We start from the raw sequence: 26,286 nt of genomic DNA, 5'->3' as shown, positions 1-26,286 counted from the left end.
AAGATGCAGCACATTGGCCCCACTGTGCTTTCTGACTCATTTTGTCATGCCCGGGTTGTGTTCCTCCACTCCCCACTCCTAACAATGCCATCCTGTTTATGCTCCCCCACATATTGGTCAAGAGCAAAAGTATAATTCAGCTGTCTGAAAGAGGCATGTGGGCCAGATGTGAATAGCCTGCTATGCTAAATGATTATTTAAGATGAATCCTAAAAATAGATGTCCGTGTATTATATGGTTGCAAGGTACCTATTACAGAACAGTTGACTAATCTTAAAAAAAAAAAGTGGATATATTTAAGTCATTGGCTTTTTTTTTTGGTAGTGTTCTGTCTTAAAATAAATCAAGGCAAAGCTAATATTTGCTTCTCAGTTGTCAGCTTCTGTTTACTAAGCAAATGATAAATACATGCACTAGATATTACACTGATTAACTGAGACAAGTGATGTGAATGGATGAAGAAACTTATAGAACAACTTTGATGTCAACTTTGATCCCTTGGTTAAGGTGTTGAATGCCTGGAAAGTTTCTATTTTTGCCTTTGTAACTGGTAAGTGGTTGGTAAGGAGGTACTTTGAGGCTATGCAAATATCTTGTTTCTTTAACCTAGAAGTTTTAGCAACCATTGATGATTTTTGCCCAAATCAATTATCATTATGATGGTGGCAAAATGGTATGCTTTGAACTCAGTCATTGTTTTGTACATTTGTTTGAGCTTTCTTGAATCCTTTTATTTGTTTTTATTCGCTGTCAGGTCTGTTGGGATGGACTCATGGATCCTTATTTTATTCAATGGGTTTGATCCATTACTACTATTTGATGCAAAAGTCAACTGTTTCCTGAAGCATTTTCTGAGCAAATCAACCAGCTCAACCAGAGGAATCTTGCCGTGTGAACCACAAAATTTCCAGTATTTTTGGTTGCACTTCTATCTTATCTATCTATTTATTGTTTTCAAAGTTTGGTGTTTATTTAACTGATTTTTTCAATTTTTATTGGAGTGTAGTTGAATTGATTTATAGTTAATTTACAATGTTGTAATTTCAGGTATGTAGCAAAGTGATTCAATTATACATATATACATATACATATATACGTAATATATCCACTCCTTTTTAGATTCTATTCCCATGTAGGTCATTTCAAAGTATTGAGTTCAGTTTTCTGTGCTATACAGTAGGTTCTTATTAGTTATCTATTTTATATATCAGTTCAGTTCAGTCGCTCAGTCGTGTCCGACTCTTTGTGATCCCATGGACCACAGCACACCAGGCCTCTCTGTCCATCACCAACTCTTGGAGTTTACCCAAACTCATGTTCATTGAGTTGGTGATGCCATCCAACCATCTCATCCTCTGTTGTCCCCTTCTCCTCCTGCCTTCAATCTTTCCCAGCATCAGGGTCTTTTCAAATGAGTCAGCTCTTCACATCAGGTGGCCAAAGTATTGGAGTTTCAGCTTCAACATCAGTCCTTCCAAAGAACACTCAGGACTGATCTCCTTTAGGATGGACTGGTTGGATCTCCTTGCAGTCCAAAGGACTCTCAAGAGTCTTCTCCAACACCACAGTTCAAAAGCATCAATTCTTCGGCGCTCAGCTTTCTTTATAGTCCAACTCTTACATCCATACATCATGACTACTGAAAAAACCATAGCCTTGAATAGATGGACCTTTGTTGGCAAAGTAATGAATGTCTCTGCTTTTTAATATGCTGTCTAGGTTGGTCGTTACTTTTATGTCTAGCTTCTAGGCTGGTCATAATTTTATATACAGTACTGTGTATATGTCAATTCTAATCTCCCAATTTATCCCTCCCCCTCTTTCCCCCTTGGTAATCATAAGTTTGTTTTGTACATCAGTGACTCTATTTCTGACAAAACTTCCAATTATTGATGGGAATTAACATACTCAGGGACTCGGTGTTTTACAATTATTTCTCTGAATGTTTCATCTCCTTTAACAAGCTACAAACTTCTTGAGCATAGGTACCATCTATCTGTACCAACTTCTTTGACGCTCAGGGTAGGATAGAAAAGCATTGTCTCTGGAGCCAGGTAACCCAGGGTTCACTCAAGTTCTCTCTGAGCTCCAATTTTTCTTGTCAATAAAATGAGGATAATAAGACTTAAGTTACCAAAGCTGTTGCAAGGAGAAAATGAGATAACATATGTAAAAATCTTAGTGTGGAATAATGGTTTATTTTCTACTATCAATGTCTAGAATGAGCCCTTAGAAGGTATATCTGACTTTTATCCATCAAATAGAATGCACTAATTATAATACCATACATACTTTTTAGGTAAAGAGATAGTGTTAGTCGCTTGGTTGTGTCCAACTCTTTGCAACCCCATGGACTGTTGCCTGCCAGGCTCCTCTGCCCATGAAATTCTCCAGGCAAGAATACTGGAGTGGGTTGCCATTCCCTTCTCCAGGGGATCTTTCTGACTCAGGGATTGAACCTGGGTCTCCTGCACTGCAGGCGGTTTCTTTACTGACTGAGCCACCAGGGAAACCGAAAGAGCTTTATAGAAATAAAGTAATTTGATATTACTGCTCCTCTCTTTCTTTCTCTTTTATTCCCCCCTCAAACCAATGAGAGCAGAGCACCGTGAAGCTATTTTCAGCATCATGCAGAACCATCTGAAGAGTAAAGAAGAAATGTTAATTGCATGTCTACTCACTGGAACAGTCAGTTGTAAGAACTTCTATATAATTGACACCATTTCAGCCTGAGGAAAATGAAAACCCCTCTTCTTCCATTCTAGTGGATTAAATAAATGCAGAGAGAAGCAGCTGGCCTCACGATAATTAGAAGAGAAATGATTCAGGACCTAAAACTTGCTTAAATGTCAAGGGGGGTTGAATGGATTTTGACTAATGTTGTCATAACTCATTTTAAAATGCAAAGTCTAAAACACTCAGAGACCCTCATTTGGTGCAAAGTAGACATCAAAACAGGACCAAGTGTTTCCTGGTTCAAAGGAAAAAACATTTTGTGCTTAAATGAAGCTTGAAGCTATCAGCAATAATAAGTCAATTTACTAATTAAAAAACACACACACACACAAAACAGTAAAAACCATGCACATCAAAAGAGGAAATTTCTTGGAAACACTGTCCTCATAGACAGCTTGGCTGATCCTGCTGAGAAAAAAATCCACCCACCACAAACCCTCATTATTTGATCATCAGATTCAAAAACAGCGCTCCAGTATGAAGGAAATGGCCCCGTGCCTGGTGTTATCAGCTCCTCTAGGCTTTTCTTGCATGTAGCCTGTTTACCCCTAGAGCTTGGCAACTCATTTCTAGCTAATGGTGACTGTTGCTTCTTTACTTCAAAATACACCAAAATGGTACTAATATCTTTCACTGTTATTTGACTTTACTAAAATTAAGTAAAGTCATTTTTTACAGTTTTTTTTTAATTGGCTTTAATTTTTAAAGCAGTTTTAGGCTCAGAGCAAAATTGAGCAGAAGGTACAGAAATTTCCTATATACTCCCTGCCCCTATGTATGCACAGTCTCCCCTACTCTCAACCTCCACCAGAGTGGTACATTTGCTACAGTCAATGAACCTACATTGTCACATCGCCCTCATCCAAAGTCTGTAATTTTCATTAGGATTCACTCTTGGTCTTATATAGCCTATGAGTTTGGGAACATGTGTAATGACTTGTCCACCACTAGAGCATAGGGAAGCAAAATTTCCCACCTCTGAATGTGTCTATTTTGCATGCGGATTGATTTAAGCTGATTATCTTAAGAAACGGAAGACTCAAGAAGTTTGAAATTACAATTTTTTGTACTTTATTTTACTTTTTATTTATTATTTATTTTTTGGCATGCAGAACTTCCTTGACCAGGGATTGAATCTGTACGCCCTGCAGAGGAAGCTTGGAGTCTTAGTCACTGAACCACCAGAGAAACCTCTAAATCACCATTTTTTGGTAAGCTCAGAGTTTTTATTATTTTCACTAGAATGGAGCTACATCTTTGGCCGTCTTAAAGAGAAAAAGCCCTTTGGTTCTAGAAGAATGTCCCCAACAGTGTGCTGGGAAGCATCAGCATGCACCATGCATGGTTCCTTTGCCTAGCATGTGTGTCCAAAATGCATTCGTTCATGGGCATGAGAGTCAGGTAGAATATGGAACTGAACCTTATAATTAAGCTACATGATATAGCTCATCTCAGAGAAAGGAGATGAATTATCTTTAAGCTTTTTAGATATGGCCTACACAATCAAACAAATAGATTTTTCTTATCAATTCATTTATTTCTGGCCATCAGAGCAATTAAGTGGAATTATTGGAGGGTTGACTGACAATTTTATGCAATGGCATGCATGCTTAGTTGCTAAGTAGTGTCTGACTCTGTGATCCCATGGATTGCAGCACACCAGGCTCCTCCGTCCAAGGTTTCTTGCAGACAAGAATACTGGAGTTGGTTGCTATTTCCTCCTCCAGGGGATCTTCCCGACACAGGGATTGAAGCTGTGTCTCCTGCACTGGCAGGTTGATTCTTTACCACTGAACCACCTTACAGCTAAAGACCTCAACTCAATTATGGTAATGCCATAGGATCACAGCTTTCGTTTGCACTAGGAGGTGACAGTTAAGCCTTGCTTAGGTGAAGCAATGGACTCAAAGCTAAGGCAGTCTTTTCAAACTCAAGTTACATTCGTCATTTTATTTCTGTTGTTATGACAACACTTTTAAAAGCAGTACTTCAAATGCTTAGCATTCAGGCATCTTATTATAGACTTGAATATAATACACGAGGGTATGAAGCGCAGCTCGTAGGGGTTTTGAAGGAGCTGAGATGCACAGTTAGAACACCTGGACACCTTCTCAGCTTTGGCCCCTGAAGCTCCTTCACTTGGCTTTTTTATGTAAAAAAATAGTGAGGGCTCATCCAGAGGAGGGAAGATGAAAGAATTTACGTGGGAAGATATGCATTATTATTCACAGTCTCTATTCTGATACTCTTGATTACAGCCTGCGTCATGCATTTTTTAGAAGTCTGTAAGTGATGGTGTGTTCTGATCAACTTCAAGAGCTTATTGTTAGCTATTGGAGTGATTCGTTTACATAACTATAACTCTATAGAAAAAGTTTTCATAACAGACTTATTATGAAAATTAATAATCTATAAAGGGAGAGTGGCGTTTAGCATGAAACAGGAAGCAATGACCTTTCTGTAACAGGAAGCAATGACCTGTTGTGTCTGCACTCCAGTCTGGTAAAAGCAGAGAAATGTTTGTTAAACCTTATGTTTTAATTTTTTAAATTGACGCACAGGTGATTTACAATATTGTGTTAGTTTCAGATGTACACCAAAGTGATTCAGTTATATTCTTTTTTTCAGATTGTTATCCATTATAGGTTATTACAGGATAAGTGAAAATAGTCCCCTGTGTTGTACAGCAAGTCCTTATTGCTTATCTAATTTACATGTAATAGAAAAGCACAGAATGCTTCACAATGTTGCACGTGATCCTTGCACAGAGGCCGTGCTAATCTTCTCACTCTTGTTCCAATTTTAGTATATGTGCTGCTGAAGTGAGCACCATTTTTTTTAAAGCAACATACAAAGAAAAAGATGTTTTTACCAAGGAAATGAGCCAGTTGAATGTTGGCACTTTCCGATTATTATGTGTTGGGTTGGCAAAAAAGTTGTTCCCTAAGATCTTATGGAAAAACTTGAAGAAATTTTTTGGCCAACCCGATATTAATAGGGAGAATTTTGTGTCTTCTGTTAATTCTCCCTGCCTTGGAGTAAATTTTTTCTGATAATGTGACCTTGGTCTCCCTAAACCTGTGGCGTTCTGTCTGAAGTCATGTGAATTATTACTGAACAAAGCAGAGGTGAAAAAAGGAGGATGCAAATGAGAACATTTCAGAAGAAACCAGTGTCAGAGAGTTACTCTGTGGTTCAACTAGAATAAGGCTGTGTCTGAAAGTGCCATCACATGCCAGCAGTTTCAAAGCTGCGTGGTTTCCCAGAGGCCTGCACACATGTTCTCTGCATGGTAATTTTAGCAAATTAAACCGCTATAAAGGGAGTAGTGGGTTCATTACTGATCCTTGCTCCTGCATACCAAGAAGGTGGTCATATGAACAACATCTGCTGGGTTATTTTTGGTTGCCAAAACCAAATAATTTATAACCAGAATGCAAAGCAGTTAGGTATAGCTATGTGCAAATGCCTAGATTATCAACAAAGCAGAATTACGTTCCTTTTTATGATACATAAGAGGGTAAAATAATTTCTTACTGTTCTTTGCTCCAACCAGAGGATTTGAAGCTGTAAAAACAGGAATGAAGCAAAAAGTCCATTTAATCCTTAAAGTACAATTTAGTTGCAAAGAAAGAACAAATGCTTATGGATCCCACACTGGACCCATCAACATATGGCAGACTCCCAACAGCAAAGACAAAAGAATACATTACAGGCCTATTTGTACACATGTGAAATGCCATATTACTTGGATTCTGAACCCAAAGGCACTGTCAGGATACTTCCCCTCACAGAGGTTTACATAACTCCAAAAAATCACACGATGCTCCCAGTCAGCTAGCAAATTAATCTCCACTCTTAGCTGTCTGTAATTCTTTGCCCATTCATGTCCTTAGCCAATCCACCTAGAGGGGAGTCAGATTCCTTTTTCAAAAGCAGGAAAAAGAGGAGCTGGAAGACTTTCCCCAAGACAACCTGTCTCCCCCACCACACCATTCCATCACCTGACTCACCAGTTCCATCACCTGATTCACCAGTTTCAACCCTATTCTAGGCCCTTCCCTCTGAATTTACTCCATCCTCTGGTTACATTAAAGTTGTTCCAAGGGCTATTTTTTATTTTCTGGGACTCAAATCTCATTATGAAATGCTTGGTCTTCTCTTGGCTCTGGGTTTTAAATTTTGTCTCTAGTTCACTAGCAAGAAAATGGTTTTCATTCATTTTCTTGGGTCCTACCCACTGTCTCCATGCACCCTGTCCCTCTGGCCAGTCTGGGAGAAATAAAGTAGGTTAAGATCTTCACAGGGCTTCAGACTCCCTGCTGAGCAAATCATTTATTCATGGGAAAAAAGGAGGAGAAAGGACAAGACTCAAGAGATATACTGTTGGGAGTCTGCCATATGTTGATGGGTCCAGTGTGGGGTCCATAAGCATTTGTTCTTTCTTTGCAACCAAATGTTACTTTAAGCATTAAAGTGACTTTTTGGTTGAGTATCTTGTCCTTCTCCTCCTTATACATCTAGATGCAATGTGTAGACCTTGTCTTGATTGTCATGACAAACCTACTGAAAAAAGTCATTTTTGAGATACTTGGGACATTTTAACATGGATTAGACTTCAGATCATACTAAGGAAATATTGTTCATTTTGTTAGGTGTGAAATGGAATTAGGATCATGCAGAAATATGTCTATACTTTTGAGATGCCCATGGAAGTCTGTATGAGTGAAATGACATATGGTTTAGATTTGCTTTAAGATGTTTTAACAACAATAACAAGAGGGATAGATGAAGCAAGTGTGGAAAATTCTTGACAATCATTGCAGTGGGTGATGGGTTTTCAGGAATATGTTATTCCATTTGCTTTATTTATGTGCACATTTGAACATTTTAATGTGTCTACTGTTCCAGCGCTGATACAGGAAAGCAATCCTGAATAGTGAATGGGTGTCACGGCCCACATCTAGCATGAAGCAGTCAAGTATCGTGTCAGAAACTACTTCTTAGCCTTTAGCCCCTTTATGGAACACTTCAGAACACAGGGAATGTAGGAATGGGGGATGTAGCATGAATGCAATACATGATGATCTCTGTCCTCCTTGAATCTCAGGGCAGATAAAGAGGAAGTCAGAGAGAAGGGAAATTTGTCTATTTTCTCTAGAAGGAGAAGGAGATTTGGTTTAGCATGTTTGCTTGGTGGGTCGACCCAATCCCACTTCAAAGCAAACAAGAAGCCTATAATTTGACCACACTGGAGGTCAAATTAACTGGCTGTAATAAGTTCCAGACCCACCTAACTTTCCACTCCTCCCGGCCCAACATCTGTGTAAACACAGAAACCCCAAACTGGGACCACCTCTCTTGGCCATGGAGCAGGTCAACAGGGAACAGAGCTGTGGGGTCACGGGGGCCTCAGATTTCGCCTCTGTCTTCTGCCTGGTCGGGATAAGCGTGTGGGAATAGTCCAAGGCTTTCACCATGGACAGGGCCACAGGGGGTCTCAGGTGTCAGGACTTGAGGAACAAGTGCAGGCTCTGAGCAAACTGGCAGCGCTGAGCCTGGGAGCATTCGTCATGCAAAATTGAAAAGATGAAATAATCTCTGTATAGGGAAGTTGTTTTCCAGTCAATTGACAGAGGCCTTCTCCACCATAGAGGTAGATATAGTAGCTCAGATGGTAAAGAATCTGCCTGCAATGCAGGAGACCCAGGTTTGATCCCTGGATAAGGAAGATCCCCAGGAGAAGGGAGTGGCAAACAACTCCAGTATTCATGCCTAGAGGATTCCACTGACAGAGGAGCCTGGTTGGCTACAGTCCATGGGTCACAAAGAGTCGGACATGACTAAGCGACTCACACTTTCACTTTCTCCACCATATAGGGCTTCTAAAGAATTTAGTACTGATGCCAAAGTTAAAAGAACTTAGAACAGGTGACCCTTTGGGGAATAAAAATAAAGAGAATGGTGCATCTTTTGGTGGCCACACAGCTATCTGAATCTCTACTATCATCTAGTGAGGAGATTCATAATAACATTTCAAATCCGCAGATTGGTCCTTTCCAAATGCTCTGACATCTATACTCTGACAACAGCCATGTAAATAAGGTAGGGCAACTGTCATGATTCCCACTGCATAGGTAAGGAGACTCATCTGTAGACAACTGTACTAACAAGACTGTTGGCAGAACTGGATCTAGAATCAGAGTTTCTACCCATCTCTACTTTCCTTTAGCTGAGAAAGCAGAATTTCTCCTCCAGTTTTCTTTGCCTTCTTATTCTTTAAATTTGGCCATGACATGAGGCTTGCAGGATTTTAGTTCCCCAGCCCTCAGCAATGAAAGCTTGGAGTCCTAACCACCAGACCACCAGGGAATTCCCTTTTTTGCCTGTTTCTTAATATGACTTTCCATCAACTTGGAGAGAAGGGTCACCAGTACTCAGAACACCCTGTGACCTCACAGACATCATTAACTAGCACTGATGATCAGGTGCTCAGAGGGTTCGAGAACAATTGACCTTTGTTTCACTGTTACTCTTATCTTTTATTTTCTTATTCCATAACCATTCCCCATGAGCTTCTTAGGTGGCTCAGTGGGTAAAGAACCTACCTGCCAATGCAGGAGATGCAGGATACTGAGGTGCAGTCCCTGGATTGGGAGGATCTCCTGGAGGAGGGCATGGCAACCTACTCCAGTATTCTTGCCTGGAAAATTTTACAGGCAGAGAAGCCCTGCGGGCTACAGTCCAGGGGGTCATAAAGAGTCAGACACAACTGAGTAGCTGAGCACTCATGAATTCACTCACTCAACCATTTGCCACAATGAGATGCTCATTATGACACAGTATAACAATAATAACAGCATTTTAGAGTCAACAAATACAAGTGGGTAATCCTTGCTATTCAGGAGTAACAAATTCATGACTAAATCCAGAAATCCATGTTCACTGTTAGAAACTGAGTTACTGGGCTTATTTGAAGACATTTACCACATTAAATAAATATTTAACCTATATTTTGGCCTCTGCACCTTCCTATGGATATAACTATCAATAACCTCTAGAAAGAGCATAATACAGTTTAGAGAGTCTCAAACCTGGCTGCATATTAGAATTACCTGGAGAGCTTTTTAATAATGTGATTGTCTGAGCCTCATCCCCAGTGGTTTTAATTTAATTGATTTAGGTAGAGCCTTGCCAGAGATACATAACATCTTCCCAGGGTTTCATTTTTTTTCTCTCCACACCGTATGCCATAATCTTGATCACATCTACCTCCTATTCTTTCAATGCACAAAAAATGGAGTTATTCATGTTCTTTAGTTGCTTGATTCCAACTCCGATACAAAAAAATATTTGGAAAAGGCATTGCCAGTCTTCACCAGAAACACAGGACAAAACTGCATCACTTCTCTAATGGCAAAAAAGGAATGGCTTTGGGTATCCTAGGGTTTAAAAGAAAAACTGTCCACTGTGTGAAGACTCAAAAGTAACTCCCTATCAGGACTGGAACTTATGGTCATCTAACCTTCTGTTTCCCAATTGTGAGGCCAAAATATAGGCCTTCCATGTCAGGGCGTGGAGACCAAAGAATTCAGCCTGCCTGGCAGAAACACTTTTACACTGTGCAGCCTTGATGAGTTGCCTGACCTCTCCAGACCATAATTACCTCATCTGTAAAAGTGGGAAAAGAAACAAACTCCCAGTTTGCTGTGAAAATTAAATACGCTAATGAATTCAAGTGCTTAGAACAGTGAAGAGCAGGTGCTATTCTGATTGTTACCGTGATGAGGATGTATTACCAAGTTGTCTCCAGTTTAATGAGGTCTAGATGACGACATCCTGTGCATCGCCCAGAGAAAACTGGGAGGCTGATTTCATGAGTTTTATACTTTACCTAGGAGCTCATTTATAAGTACTGTACATTCTCAAGTCTCTTGAAAGTGGAATTAGCTGAGCTAGGCTTCAATTAGAGACTATATAATATCTGCAGAGGTGGTGAAAAAAAAGTTGATTCCCCCTAAATAAAAAAATGCAGTTGGTATTAAATACAGCACAAGATCCTAGGATACTTTACCACCAAGCAGGCATCTGTAAGAGTTGTTTTTCTATAGTATGATTTGCGAGCTTTTCAGTGGACGCCCTCCAGACAACCAGCTGCTCTGAACATTTTTCTCTTCTGAAGGATGTCATTCACATTGTGTTTCTCAAACCTCATCTCAAGACTTTGCAATTGAAAGTACAGAGAACGTTAAATGTGGGTGTTGAGTACAATCCAATGGGATGGGCAGAATTTGGAATGTGACCTGGGCAATGTCTTTTTTAAAAAATGACATGCATTCATGTAAGAATGTATTTTGATCCCTAGGAGGGACAAAATTTTTCTCTGCACCAAAAATATATCATTCGGCAGTATGGGTTTACTGTTTCCGAGTCAGCCGTGCGGGTGTTTCAGCCCCAAGAGCAGATGCCCTCCAACTGTTCAGCCTGGGGTATGAGGGTGAAGAGAAAAGGGGGGCAACAGCGTGGACAGGTGGCTGGACACAGCCAGTCATTGCACCCCCTACCCTTCTGCTGCCTTCCAGAGCTGGATTTCAGACCATGCTGTGTGTCACAATTAATGTTCTCAGCAGGGAAGGGCAGTATCAGATTTATCACTTATGTTTCTGTTAGGACTTTCCGAGTCAAGGAAAATGGTTCAGGTGGGAGCATTAGTCTTAGTAAATGAGAGTACACTTAAACTTAACACATGTATATGTAGGTTACATATTTCCTGAGAGTCAACTCAGAGACGATGTCATGCCATCATAGCTCTAATTAAAAGAGACAGAATCTTAGAGATTGCTGCAGTCAGTGTGTTTGTAAGCAACAGAGACAAGCAGCAAGTAAGAACAATGAAGCAGCAGGATCCAGAAGCTCAAACACATACGTTCACATACAGATACCTCAAGTTTACGGTGTGTGGCTAGACCATCAGTCTGCAGTCACACAGTTGGTGTGAATATCCTCTTTGGAACAACGACCTCTGCTCAGTTTCCTCGTCTCTAAACACTTACATCATTAAGTTATGGTGATAATTAAGGGAAATCAAGCCTGTAAAGTATAACGCACAGAGTACGTACTCAGTAAAACGGATGTCTGCTACTACCATCACGACCACCACCATCATCACCGTCATCATTATCATCAAGGTCAAGGATAAAAAGACATGGCCTCACCTAAACACTGAAAGTTTCATGTTTTTATGCTCTGCTTCATTTCACTAATCGAGTTGGTCTTGCTAAAACCCAAGATCTCAAGTGCTGAAATCTGGTGCTGTAATAAGATTATCGTTGCAACTCAACGATATTGAGTTGCAATTGAGTTGCAACTCAATTGTCTCAGCTGGGCTCCCCTGTGAGGGCGTGTGGGGAAGGCAGCAGTCATCCTCAACCTTCTGTTAACCTTGTCTGAAGACAAAAATCTGATCGCAGCATGTAACTTGACCAAAGAAAAGTTGAATCTTTTTTGTCCCCCCAAACATAACAACTGTAGGCCAAAAACACATATTTCTTTTTCTCTTCATGGAGTTTACTTTGATTGTTCCTTTTGGATCTTTAGGAGAATGTGATGGAGGGGTTAGAGAATAAGAGTGAAGGTCAACGTGCAGTGTTGACTTCTGAACTTCACTGCAGTGCTCTGGTTTAACGAGCTCAATTTCACCTCGTCTAAGCCCACATAAGACGTTTCTTTTACAATTCATTGCTGGGGTAATCTGCCCCTCAAGGAATTGCTCCAAGTCCATCTTTCTGATAGTAGTAACTTTAGTGATAACCTAGTATATACTTGTTTTGGTCTGGCTACAGGGAAGTTCAGAGCAAAACTTGCTGCTCAATCATAGCATAAACATTCATTCTTTAAAGTTAAGATATTGATTTTTCTGAGTTCCTCCTTTTGATATTTATTCTCTTTTTAATTGTATGATATTATAACCTGTCTCAAGTTTTTGAAAAGTTACAAAGAATAATTTTTTTTTAATAAACTTTAACCAAATCTAGTCAAAGCTATGATTTTTCCAGCAATCATGTATGGATGTAAGAGCTGGACCATAAAAAAGGCTGAGCACTGAAGAACTGATGCTTTTGAATTGTGGTGCTGGAGAAGACTCTTGAGAGTCCCTTGGACTGCAAGGAGATCAAACTAGTCAATCCTACAGGAGATCAGTCCTGACTGTTCACTGGAAGGACCGATGTTGAAGTTGAAGCTCCAGGACTTTGGCCACCTGATGTGAAGAACCGATTCACTGGAAAAGACCCTGATGCTGGGGAAGGTTGAAGGCAAGTGGCGAAGGGGGCGGCAGAGGGTCAGATGGTTAGATGGCATCACTGACTCAATGGACATGAATTTGAGCAAACTCTGGGAGATAGTAGAGGACAGGGGAGCCTGGTGTGCTGCAGTCCATGGGGTCGCAAAGAGTCGGACATGACTTAATGACTGAACAACATCAACAAAAACTAAATCTTATTTTTCTCCCAATTACCATAGATGAATTCAAAGAGGCTTTAACAGCTCTTGCTTGCTTTAACCTATTGCTTGGCAAAAGTCATGAGCATATTTCCATCTCTGTCCACTCACTGTCCCATAATTTGTTCCAGCTGCTTGTTTCAGTTTTAGTTTTTGGAAGACACTAGATCTCAGAGGTTCTGAACAATGTGGAAACTAGCAATCATTATTATAAATCCCCTATAACTCTTGATAAACAAAATAATCATCATTCCCAGTGAATTATTCCCACGAAGGAAATTTTACTCAGGCTAACACAGGGTGCATGAAGATAATTTCTCTTGCACTGATTTAAAAAATGGGCACTTCTGGAAAAGATTATACAGGAGTTAAGACAGTGAATCAAAGCTTTTGTTCTGAAAATTATATTCAAATGTAGTCAGTCCAAATCTGAGAACTCTATTTGTGATGCAAATCAAAGGCAAAAAATACTTCTGTTTAACAAACCAATGCAATTTTTCATATCACACACTGGTTACCACTTTAAGTCTTCTCTGAGAACAGAGGGATAGAAGGGTGAAACATGCACGGATTAACCAGATCTGACACCATTCATTTCCTTCAACTGCAGGTAATTACCCTGCATAATTCTCCTATGCATAAATTAAACTGCATGAATTAACAATGATCTTGTTTTCCTACATTCAGTAATTGAGACAAAATTGATCAAGAGACACTTTACATGTGGGTATGGATTAGACAATGGTCCTTCTAAAAGAGAAGGAATGACTCCTTTTTTCTCTCAAGTTGGGCTTCCCAGGTGGCTCGGTGGTAAAGAATCCACCTGCCAAGAAGGAGACGTGGGTTCAATCCCTGGGACGGGAAGATCCCCTGAAGAAGGAAATGACAAGCCACTCCAGTATTCTTGCCTGGAAAATTCCATGGACAAAGGAGCCTGGTGGGCTACAGTCCATGAGGTCACAAAGATTCGGACATGAGTTAGCGACAAAACAACAAAATTGCTTTTTCTCCATTTCCCTCCCCTTTTGTGGGATTTTCAGATCTCTGAGGCATTGTACGGGACAATGTTGATAACGGGGAGGGGGAAGGCTTATCACTGACACTGTCATTTATCAGAATGGATCGTTTACCCAGTAGAAAAATGTCTGTTTCCTCATGATCAGGTACTTCTCAGTGCAGGCACAATGCATACTTAGCTGGACTGATGAATCTTTTGGCTGGATAATATGGGAAAACTTCTCGGTGATTACAACAGAATCCTGAGATGTCTCATTAATGCCTTGATATCAACTAAGAATCTCAACCTGAAAACTACGTGAACTATCTGAGTACTGAATGACTAAGCCAAGTGATCTGGGAACCACAAGCCAGCTTAGTGTTATGGGAGAACTCAGGCTTACGGAACATGCTACTAACTGGCAGTCATAGGAACTCTGAATTTGGGGTTTTTGTATATTTACGTCCACAGCTACAATCCAGACTTGATACCAGGCTGCTGCTGCTCCTGCTCCTGCTGCTAAGTCGCTTCAGTTGTGTCCGACTCTATGCGACCCCATAGACGGCAGCCCACCAGGCTCCCCCATCCCTGGGATTCTCCAGGCAAGAACACTGGAGTGGGTTGCCATTTCCTTCTCCAATGCAGTGAAAAGTGAAAGGGAAGTTGCGCAGTCGTGTCCGAGTCTTTGCGACCCCATGGACTGCAGCCCACCAGGCTTCTCTGTCCATGGGATTTTCCAGGCAAGAGTGCTGGAGTGGGGTGCCATTGCCTTCTCCGTGATACCAGGCTATCTGGATTTAAAACTGAACTCTGCCTTTACCATTGTCAGTTCTCTCATCTATAATACAGATGATAATTTTACATTGGGGTCATTGTGAGAATTTAGGTAATGACTGCATGTGCCTGGCATATTGGAAATGCTATTAAATGATAGCTATTATTAATATTACACAAAACATTTTAATTTAGATTCAATGCTTCACTATGGAAGAGGGGCTTTATGTCAACATCCAATATGAGATACAAGTAAACACATCTATAATTCAGAAATTGGGCTTTTTTTTGGGGGGGGTGTTATTTTTTAAATTACAAAGACTTCAGACTCCCCTGTGTCTACATTCAGCATTGCATAATTTACTCAAAGAGAAAAGAGAATCTACATGCAAGATCTGTGTGCTGTGTGCTCTGTTGCTCAGGAACTAGAGCCCACCAGACTCCTCTGTCCATCGAATTTTCCAGGCAAGAATACTGAAGTGAGTTGCTATTTCCTACTCCAGGGGATCTTCCTGACCCAGGGATCGAACCAACATCTCCTGCATCTCCTAGAGTCTTTACCACTGAGCCACCTGGCAGGCCCCAAGGGCACGGTCTACCTGCATCTATTTCCCCCCCAGCTGGACCGCAAAGGAGAGATACTCATTCCTTAAATTAAGACTACACATTCTCTCAATACTGTTTCAGTATCTCTAGCTTGATCACTGTATATTCACATACATGAAAGCTCCCTGAGCTAACGCAGCCCCTCAGCCTCTTCTGGCTCTGGCTGTTTTCTTCCATTAGTGGCGAAATAGCCATTTTGTAACATTCAGAGCCAAAACAAATTACACCTGGAAAATATCTTAATGTGAAGAAACACACTTTGAGGATCTAAAAAAAATAATAAGAAATAACCCTTTAAAGAGTAACAGCGCATGTCATTTCTGTCCTATTTTAGCCCGAAGACTATTTGACAAAACTCAAAGGGCAAGCTTTTTTAGGGATGTCATGGGAGCCTGCAAAGGGAGCAGTTCCTGACCTTTCTTGTGTCATTATCGGGGCAGGTTTCCACTTGCAAAATATGGTAACAAACTGACAGCATTAGTCAGGTAAGAAGAGAAATAGTTGTGCTTCAGGCTCTCAATGAATTAGGCTTCAAGCAGGCCATATTTTGGTGCTTGAAGGTGTGGGCAGGCAGAACAAATCATCCCTCCCTCTCTCCAGCTTAACATTGATTTTGCTACCGAGGCAAATGGAATGGATATTCTGGAGTGGCAGACCCCAAATGAGAGTGAGAAAGGCTAGGCGCTAACCCAGCCTCTTAGACATACTAGCACCATGATTTTGCACAAGCCAGTTAATCCTTTTGTTTCCTAACTGGTGAAACCAGGGACATTAATGTTAGTCCCGCCGACATCGTGGAGTTCTCTGGTTTAAAAGGACAATGGGTGTGCTGGAAGTTGTTGAGAACTGCAAAACCCCACAGGAATAGAAGGTGCTATTTAAACTAATGCATTATTAATATTATGTACTATTTCCAGGGGACACCTTGAACCTCAGAAGTAAACTTTAGGTATCAAGGAAGGAGGCATGTAGAAAAAAGAAGTGAAAAGAGCAGTCAGCCTGCTGGTGAGGAAGGGCTTGCCGGGTTGGCTAGCTGTATTTGATCATGGGTTTGTCCAGCTATGTTTCATCTCCTTTCTTCATCTCCTAAGTGGGTCCCTATTTGACAACACTCCCTAAAGACTTGTGGTACTTCTACTGGACACACTGAGACAACTCTACTTTCAAAAGAAGTTACTGGGAGTCTTGCTTATTCACCTGTTGAATTAGCCAGTATGAAATTCTGTCCCAAGGCTACCAATTCCCCTTTTCCTAAATCCTCAACCAACAAACCAACCTCTGTTCGCTTCTAATATCTATTTTAAGAATGAGTTTCTCTGGCCAATATTCAACAAAAGGAAAGGTAGGCTTTAGATCTGGTTATTCTACTACTGACAACTGTCATGCTATTTGCCTCACAGTGAAGAAATGTGATAGGAATAGCAAAAAATTGTGGTTTTAATTGACCTTATTTCTGCATCTGATAGTATGGACTAGAACAAGAGTGAGTCAGGAGCTGGAAAGGGCTCTGCTGCAGTCAGATGGTGGCTGGACACAGAGCAGTAGGGACCAGAGAAGCTGGGGGCTGGCCCAGGCATCTCTCTTTCTTCCTGTGGTCCCAGGCCTTTCCTTGTGGTCAGTTAGTTTGGGCTTCCTCACAGCATGGCAGCCCCAGGATCATCAGATAGCTTACATGGTGGCTGATAGCTTCAAGAACTAGTAAGAAGCTGAGTAATCTTTTGTAATCTAGCCTTGGAAGTCAATTCTCTATGAGTCAAGAGAGCCATGATTGGGGCAGGGACAAAAACCTCATTTCTCAATGGCAAGAGTATCAAAGTCACTCTGTAGGAAAGGCCTTATAGGGTGGGAGATACTGTTGAGGCTATCTTTGGAAAATACAGTTTGAAAATACATATAGACTGTCTATATGTCAGTAATTATCCTTGATACTGATACTTATGTATAATCTCTCCTTAGTACCACCTTGCCAGCAATAGCTAACAGATCAGTTAGTAACTTCTAGTTCAGTAAAACAGGCAACTATTCTGAGGCCTTCTCCTCCTCTCCCCCTTGTGCCTTAATGACTTAATAACACTTGTTAAACTTCCTAAATATCTCAGGCATCCAATTCTGTTCTGCCATGTCCACATGCCTCCGTCCCTCAGGGCGCAGTGCATATACACTGTAGCTCGCCAGGCTCCCCATGCCTTCTCATGGCAGCTGCAATGGCTATCTGTGATTGGCACTGGATGTCATATCAAGCCCCATCTTGATGACTTCCAGTAATGAAGCCTGGAAGCAGAAAACTACATTTCCCAGAATCCCCTGTAGCTCAGATTCTGCACAATACAGGGTGCCTCCACCCGTGTGCTTGCCACAAGATTTGAAGGGGAGGCTGTGGTATTAAGCTTCCTATGGCTAATGTAATGAATTACTACAAATTCAGTGGCATAAGGTGACGCACAATTATTATCTTACAGTTCAGGAGGTCAGAAGTCTGAAATGGGTCTCATGGGGCTAAAATCAAGGTGTTAGCGCAGGTGTGTTCCCTTCTTAAGACTCGGGGGAAGAACCCAGTTCCCTGGCTTTTCTAGCTTCTAGAAGCCACCCACATTTCTTCTCCTGGGGCTTCTTGCTCCACTTTCAAGCATGCCAGCAATGCTGTATCTCTCTGGGCCGTCTTCCATAGTCACATGACCACAGCTTTTAAGGGCTGCTGAGATTAGCCTGGGCCCAGGTGGAGCATCCAGGATAATCCCAAGGAGCTTGACTTTAGCATCTTTCCAAAGGTCCTTTTGTCATGTACGGTAACATCATTCACAGGTTTGGGGGGATTAGGCCATGGGCATCTTTGAGGGGGCGGCACATTATTTTGCCTACTGTGCTGTACTTCCACCCACTCCAGTGTCCTTGCCTGGAGAATCCCAGGGACAGGGGAGCCTGGTGGGCTGCCGTCTATGGGGTTGCACAGAGTCGGACACGACTGAAGCGACTTAGCAGCAGCAGCAGCAGTATGCTGTACTTCCACCTCTTCTGTTGTCACCACTGGCAATCACCTTCACAGACGACCTGGTTTTTCTGTGTTGGCTTCCTGGCTGGCTGTTTCCTGACCGTGGCAGTGACGGCTTCCTTCTGGAGACAGCAGCTTCCTAAATCATCAGGCAGCATCTTCATTATTGACCAGGCAGTGACTCCATTACAACACGACTTTCAAAGTTGTTCCAGAAGGCTTGACGTACAGTGTGTTTCCCTGGCCTTCCTGACCCAACAATTTTGTAAGTCATTTTATTTTATATTCCTCTGCTGAGAGGATTCTATTGTCTGCAACAGAACCCCGATGCACATTCTCAGTGCTATATCCCTGTGCATGTCTATCTTTCTCTTTTCTAAGTTCCACATATTTCTGATGGTGAACCATCACCAAGACAAATAAACTGTATTATAATTTTGGAAGATATGGTTCATTTCAAAGTGGCTAAAATGCTGCTAAGTAACTTTATAATAGAAAAGTATGGCACTGCCATTCAAGGGTTACTGGTAGTTATCCTGGAATATTTATTTGGGGTAATTGACCTTGAACCGCTGTATCTCAGCAGGGGGGACATTAATTAGAAGGTGGACTGTCACAGTTAAGGCCAAGACCAAGTCTCTTCAGGCCTTCATATACAGCAAAAAGTAAAATAAATGCTGTCCCAGGAATAATCTCCCGGGAATTTATACTTGCTCCAGGAAACTGTCACTATGGATTTATTCCCCCTACTAGGGGAAGGAAAAACCCTGTGCTCTTTGTGTTCATCTGTGTTGCTTTTGTTATTTGTAAGGTACCTTCCCCCCAACCCCGCCCTTGCCTCTTTCCCAAAAGTCCTCCTAGAAGACAAGGACAGAAGGGGACAAGTTTGAAGTGAATGGAGTCATTGTTCCTTCAGTTCCTTCCTGAACAATTTGCTTGAGGAGAAAGAGATCATTTCCAGTGCTAGAGGTGAAAGTCACAGCATTAAACCCCAAAGACAAGTGACTTACACAAGAAAGAGTTGTAAGGCATTGTTCTGTACACACGTTGTTTTTTGGGATGGTCATCACCAGCCTGGTTTTAATACCATTGCCATTATTAATAGCCTTATTTCATAACTGAGCCCATCTGACCTTTGCCAGGCACACTGCTTTGCTGTCCTGAACTGTTCTACCTTCATCTTGATCTTAAATCTAGGTCACAGGCAGTGAGTTCACACTGGATGCCTATGACTTGCTAGGCAGCATGTAAGCCCTGAGGATCCAGGAATGAGCAAAATGGGCCCTCTGTGCCCTCAGAGAGCTCACAATCTTCCTAGTCTTATCTAGTGTCTTCTCTTTTCCCTTCCATTTAGCTATAATCTTACCAAAGGCACATGGATAAAATCCTCACTGACTGCTCCAGTCTCAGCCTTCCTCGCCTTCCTCTGACCTCCCATAGTCCCTTTTCTAGGGTGACCAAACCAGAATCCTTCTGAGTGAAAGGGGTGCTATTAACATTTATGCTTATGCTGAGACAACAGATGTAAGCAGGGCAAACCAAGACATACGGACAGCACTCTGTCCAACACAGCTGGGTTCCTCCTCCTTCTCTACCAGACTGTGCACTTCCTAGAAGGTACAATCAGTCTCTTACACTTTTATATTGAATGAAAAATTTAATTCTGGCCAGATCCCAGTGCTCCCTTAAATTACAGAACACTGTAATTTAGGACTTGGACTTCCAACCCATCTCAGAAATAAAAATGATTATTCATCACTTTATTATACTTATTATATTTGTTTATCACTTTATTATATTTGAACACTAAATGGTGTGAAAAACATTCCCTTTGTCTAAGACACTGCCATCCTCCATCTGGCAGAGAGCTCATTTTGAGCTTATGAAACACAACACAGAAACATTGCACCTCATTTGATTTCACTGTTGAAAAGAAATCTAATTTTCTTTTTTAATTAGTGTGATGGACGTGTGAAAACATTCATCTCCTCCACGCAGTGCTCATCAGTGTCATGTAAACGATGGGAGAAAATAAATCGCAGTGGTTTCTTTTCTCGGTGGTGTCCAGGGAGGGCACCCAGCATCGGGCCATGTGTAAAACGATCTTTTCTAGGTAACTGGCCACATTCGAGAAAAACATCTATTATTTTTAGGGAATACTTCCAACTAAAGTGGGATAAGTACACTGTAACCAAAAAAACCCCACAACCCACCACCCCTCAACAATAACAACAAACCTTGGCCATTCCCCCAGCGAGGAACTTGGTGGCCTCAGAGAGGAGACAGGAAGAGGGAGGAGGACGTGTGGGTGTTTCGGTATTAATTCATTCAGGATCTGTGCATTGAGTGCTTTTGTTTCGTGGAATCGGCTGGAAGGCCTCCATGTGCACAATGGGGGAGCTTTTCATTTTCGGGGGAAAATGTGCGGAGAAACCGTCTATAAGGATATGATTTCGAAAGTGGAGGGGAATGACGCCAAGGAGGGTTTCCTCCAGAGAAAAAGGCGCATAATCATAATCGCTCTCCTTTTCTGAACAGATCTTTCTAATAATCGCACTATGGGGTGTTTACATGACAACGGCTTCACTGAGCCATCCCGGGTCTAGGTTTGCCTTTGGGGAACCAATTATGTGCTGCTGGCCTATCTGTACCTCCTCTCCCCACCCCCACCCCCAATTCCCTTGCTTCATTGTCTGTTTTCAGCTGGTATTCTTTTCTGGTTGAATGGCCACAAACACAAGCTGTCTATCTCCTCCAACTCGGTGGAGTTGGGCTTGGCAGATGAAAATAACCTTGGTAAAGGAGCCGTTCAGAAGCACGAGGCCCGGCCCATGGCCACCGAGGCGGAGGAGGCCCACGTGGAAAGTCAAATATCTGCCACTGCCCCGAGAACCCACTGTATAAACAAAACAAGACTTTCACTTCTACCGCTTCCTCCCAAGAAAAGGAAGAAACTGAGTTTAGACCTCTGACTTCTTTTCAGAACAGAAACAAGACAGCCTTTTATCTTTTTTCCCCAACTCACTGAATGCATTGAGCAGTAAAATAAAACACTGGTTTGCAAACACTTCAGCCCCAGGGATGGTTGTTCACCCAACTCTACTATTTAATATGAAAAGTGCAGGCTGCGCTGTTCACCCTCCAGAATGGCCTCTGTCTGTGTTTTAGTCTCCTGACGCTGAGGGGTGAGTCAATAATACATGAATTAACCCAAAATACAGCAGAGAAGGGACTTGGTTATAGTCACAACTGGGCACATGGTTGGTATCACAGCTGGGCTGTGGGGTTTTCCCACACTAGGGATGTATCCACCCAGCAACCTCAGGCTTAGGGTAGGACACCTGACTGTCATCAGAAGGGCCCCAATTCAATGGACTTCAATAGTAAAGAGTAGAATTTTGAAGTGACACCCACAGACATAAATATCTCCTTCCCAGGCCCCCTGGTTTCTCCAGGTCACCCCTGAAGAGGGATGTATGTGTCCCTTTTCTGCTGGAAATAATCCGATTTTGCACTCAACAGAAAGAAGAGAGCCACTGCCAGCATTTGTGTTCGAGTACACAGAATTCCAGGCAAGGCAAGTCCCCAGTGCAGGCTTTTAGTTTTTCCTCACTCTAGCTGGGTATTTCTTTATATTTATACTGAAGATAAAATATTCAAAACCAAAATCTCACACTGGACTGGCAGAGGAAGAGAGAAGCAGCACCCATTGGGGGGCCTTTCGAAAAGCAACATATGCAGTACATTTTAACTTAAACAGATCTCCACTCTTCAGGTTTTCAGATGTTTGGATGCAGCAGATTTTTGGACAGACAAATGCATCAGCTTCCTGGGGAAGAGCCAGGATTTGGCAGCATCTCTGTGGCAGGGGGAGCTAGGCACAAGAGGCTGACCCCAAGGGCTGGGCTAGGAGGAGTGGGGAAGAGCAGGGAGGCCTTTTCCTCTAGTGGCTCTTCCCCTGAGTAGACATACCCCTGCAATTTGTTCCTACAGCAGGTTAGCCACTGGCTGCTTCCTAATTAACCACTGGAGAGTAGCCTGATGATGTTCATTCTTGAAGAGTTCACAGCTGACATCCCCTGCTTGGAACAGCAGCTATAACAGTCTGATGGAGACACAAAGGAAGCAGACAGTGGGGGTGAGAGGGAAAAATCAGAGGCTGTTCCAAAAAGGCTGGAGAAGCAAGAGTAAGAGGGGAAGTAAGTGAGCATAAGTATACTAAACTAGGGGGTGGCTAGGACTAGAGGAACATACTCAGAGCCAGGTAAACGTGACAGGAAACAAAAAGGAAGAACAGATCACGTGTCAGATAACAAAGGGGCAAAGGCTCAGGAGATGCCCAGTCCCATACAGAGCACAAGTACAGTCTCTTTAAGAGTGGGGGACGATTGGTCACAGTCCTAGAACTTGGCAGTGAGTGGAGAGTGGAGAGCAATTGAGGAGGGAGGAGAAAAGACAGATCCAGACTGGTTTCCAAGACAATCATGGTTGTTTCCCCTGGCCCCCAAGCTTAGACGTTTCCTCTCTGTCACTCACTCGAGCAACACGTTGGTATCTTCAGGATAAGGACCCTCTACGCTGCCAACATCCCCTCCGCACCACCCCGCCCCTCCCCCCCAATAAAAATCCGTCCAGTTATCTCGGTTTTCCACTTGCTCTATTGCTCCCGTGGGAGCTGTCACTTCGCACGAGCGAACGGCCCAACGCTTCTCCCACCTTAACATCTGGATGGCTTCCGCTGGTCTCATTTCCAACAGCAGCTACCTTCTCCTAGACTGAGGCTCTTTATGCGCTCCCCACCATCCTGGGGGAGGGGGACAGGAGGTTACGGTCTCGCGGTAACAGAGGTGCAGATGCTTCTTTTTCCTAGACCATCTCCCACGCCACAGAAACTTGCACCGGTGCTCCTCATCAGGTGCGTCGACACTCCTTATCCCTTCTAGACTCTCATCAGCATCAGTGCCACACATTTCTCCTTCTTGCTCCCCGCCCAGTTCTCATTCCCCGACCCCACACTGCCAGTTTGGAATCCAGACTTGGAGGGATGACGCTGGTTCGTAGCCAAGCTGAATACGGGCAGCCTGGGGGCAAGTTAGCATCCCAGAGGCTGTAATCCCAGATGCGAGCTGGACTCCCCGTGGGCACTGACAGTGCCGGAAGTCGCTCGGCGGCAACCAGTATCTTAGGACCTGCATCCCGAAGCGCTCGCACCAAGCCCCCTCCCCGGACACCTAATGTCCAGCCACGCGCGTCCTCGCCCCAGAAACAACGCTTCAGTCCCCGGGCAATGCCGCGGGCCCCTCAGCACCTTCTGGGCCGGTCCTGCCACGTTCCTGGGCATCCCTCCGTTCTGCCTGCAAAAGTGCTTGTGTCCCTTTACTGCCCAGCAACTTAGCGTCTCTATCCTGTGGGCATGAAAGACCCGAACGCTCCCAGGCGGAGGAAACCAAGGACGCCCCGGTCCCAAGGGCTCCTTAACAGGCGACACTTATTCAAGCCGACGACACCCTCGCCACACAGACCTCACCCGGACTGTCAGCAAGATCAGAAGCAAAAAAGAACAAATAAAAAGGTGCACATACCTAAAGACGAAGGCTCCTTGTCATGACAAGGGGACACTTGAGGTCTCTGGCTTAGAATAACAGCCTCCGTGCCAATGCAATGCCCGGGGCCGCCCTCACCTCGGCTCTGCAGACAGCCTGAGCGCGCTCACTCGGGGAAAGGGACAAAGGGTCGCGGGACGCGCTCGGACCCCGAGCGTCCAGGCCACGGCCCCGGCGGCCGACCTCCTGCCTCAGCTCGTAGCAGCCAGCGGCGGCGCTGGTTGAAGTTGCGGGGCCGGCTGAGCGCGGAGCGAGTGCGGCGGCGGCCGCGCGGGGGGCGGGGGGCGGGGAGAGCGGGGGCGGGGCGGGCTCGGGGCCCGCGGCGTCGCCGGGGCGGGGAGGGGCGGGGAGCCAGCTGCTTGACAGTTACTCCAGCCCAGCTCCAAAGGCTGCTCTTTGCTGTCGGCGGCCAGCTGATCGCCGCCACGCCGTGGTCCTTGACACGGGCTGGTGTCACCGCTTTGGAGTTATCCCTGGAATTCGCGCAGGGGACCGAGGGCATTGGAGGGAGACGGGAGAACAGCCGAGGCCAGCAAAGGCTCTTTCAGCTAACCTTTTGGAATTTCGAAGAGAGGCTGTGCATCGAAATAATGCGCTGGGGCGACATCGGTGACGTGTGCGTGCGTGCGTGTGTGTGTGTGTGTGTGTGTGTGTGTCTGTGAGTGTGAAGTTGGTTGCCCCTGGCAAGAGTCGTGTTGGAAAGCCCCCTTGACGTTTGCTTTGTGTGGGCTCTCGGCTAGAGCTTGTTTGAGCAGCGAGATCTTATAACAATGGGGAGAAACAGAATTGTCTTGTTTTGTTTTGGCAGATGAGAACTATACATAATATGTTTTCTTTAGGAAAGTGTGGAGCTGGCAGGCAAAGACATTCCATGGAAAGAGTCTTTGGAGTGGAAACTGTCCAATCCTGGGAACGTACAAAGACCCAGAGACAAGGTCTTGCCTCTTTTCTTAAATAGGGAATCCCTTATTAGGTCTCAGTTTCCTTATCTGTAAAGTCATCATCCTGAATGAACTGTGTACCTAGAGTATGTTAAATAGAATGGTGTATCCTTGTTCCCAACTTGGATGAGACTCAGTGAGTTTAGATATGGACGAAAAGAGAACATTTGAGGACACTGTGTCCTTACCCAGTGGTGATAAGGAGACTGCATCCTCACACCTGGGTTCTGAGACACTCAAACCATACCCTAATCAGCTACATCATAGCTGACTTAAGGATTCAACAGGAGGAGCAGAGTGTGCTTGATGCCTATAAAGGGCACCCAAGAGCAAGCCCTGGTCACCAGGTCACTGCCTTAGACCATGGAGGGCAGCCTGAGCAGTGAGTGCCTTGACAGGCTGCACGCTTCATGACAGCTGGATTTTTCCACATACCCACCTCCCTCTGTACTTCTTCCAACTGACTAGTTCCTAACAGCACTCATTTTTCCCAAAGAGACTTTCCTTCAGAAGAGAAAATGTGTTGACCACATGATATGAACATTCCAGTCTTCCTGGCAAGTTATTCCTCGTATGCGTTCAATAATTGGTATTCTGGTCAATATGTGTCCCTAGTGAGTTAGCTTGACTTGACATAATCTTTAGGATGCTGAACGCTACTGTTCATTGGTTTTCTTCTTATACTCTAGACTCTGGAGCGGATGCGCTTCCCTGGTGGCTCAGCTGGTAAAAAATCCATTTGCAATGTAGGACTGGGTTCAGTTCCTGGGTTAGGAAGATCCCCTGGAGAAGGGAACAGCTACTCACTCTAGTATTCTGACCTGGAGAATTCCATGGACTGTATAGTCCATGGGGTCACAAAGAGTCAGACATGATTGAGCGACTTTCACTGAAGCAGATACTTTACAAGCACTGTATCATTTTTCCTAACTATAAGTTTTCATATTAAAAAGCAGAGACATTACTTTGCTGACAAAGGTCCATCGAGTCAAAGCTATGGTTTTTCCAGTAGTCATGTATGGATGTGAGAGTTGGACCATAAAGACAGTTGAGCGCTGAAGAACTGATGCTGTTGAACTGTGGTGTTGGAGAAGACTCTTGAGAGTCCCTTGGACTGCAAGGAGATCAAACCAGTCAATC

The 26,286-nt window shown here is 43.4% G+C and overlaps 1 protein-coding gene across 7 annotated transcripts in view; it reads right to left on the bottom strand.

The window, feature by feature from the left end:
• The window catches only part of FAM65B (family with sequence similarity 65, member B), a 212,494-nt gene that overhangs the window by 59,276 nt on the left and 126,932 nt on the right, over positions 1-26,286 (bottom strand). The window contains exons 1-2 of one of the 7 annotated variants that reach the window (XM_010843495.1): positions 24,185-24,463; positions 23,319-23,406 (exon numbers count right to left, since the gene is read on the bottom strand). The exons of 4 other annotated variants lie outside the window; for them this stretch is intronic. The gene's annotated coding sequence lies outside the window, so the exon portion shown is untranslated. 2 more of the 7 variants (XM_010843492.1, XM_010843494.1) reach the window with 2 other exon arrangements.

The sequence above is a fragment of the Bison bison genome, unplaced genomic scaffold, assembly GCF_000754665.1.
Source record: "Bison bison bison isolate TAMUID 2011002044 unplaced genomic scaffold, Bison_UMD1.0 scf7180017864182, whole genome shotgun sequence".
In the NCBI taxonomy this organism is placed as follows: domain Eukaryota; kingdom Metazoa; phylum Chordata; class Mammalia; order Artiodactyla; family Bovidae; genus Bison; species Bison bison.
This window is presented reverse-complemented; position numbering and strand designations above follow the sequence as displayed.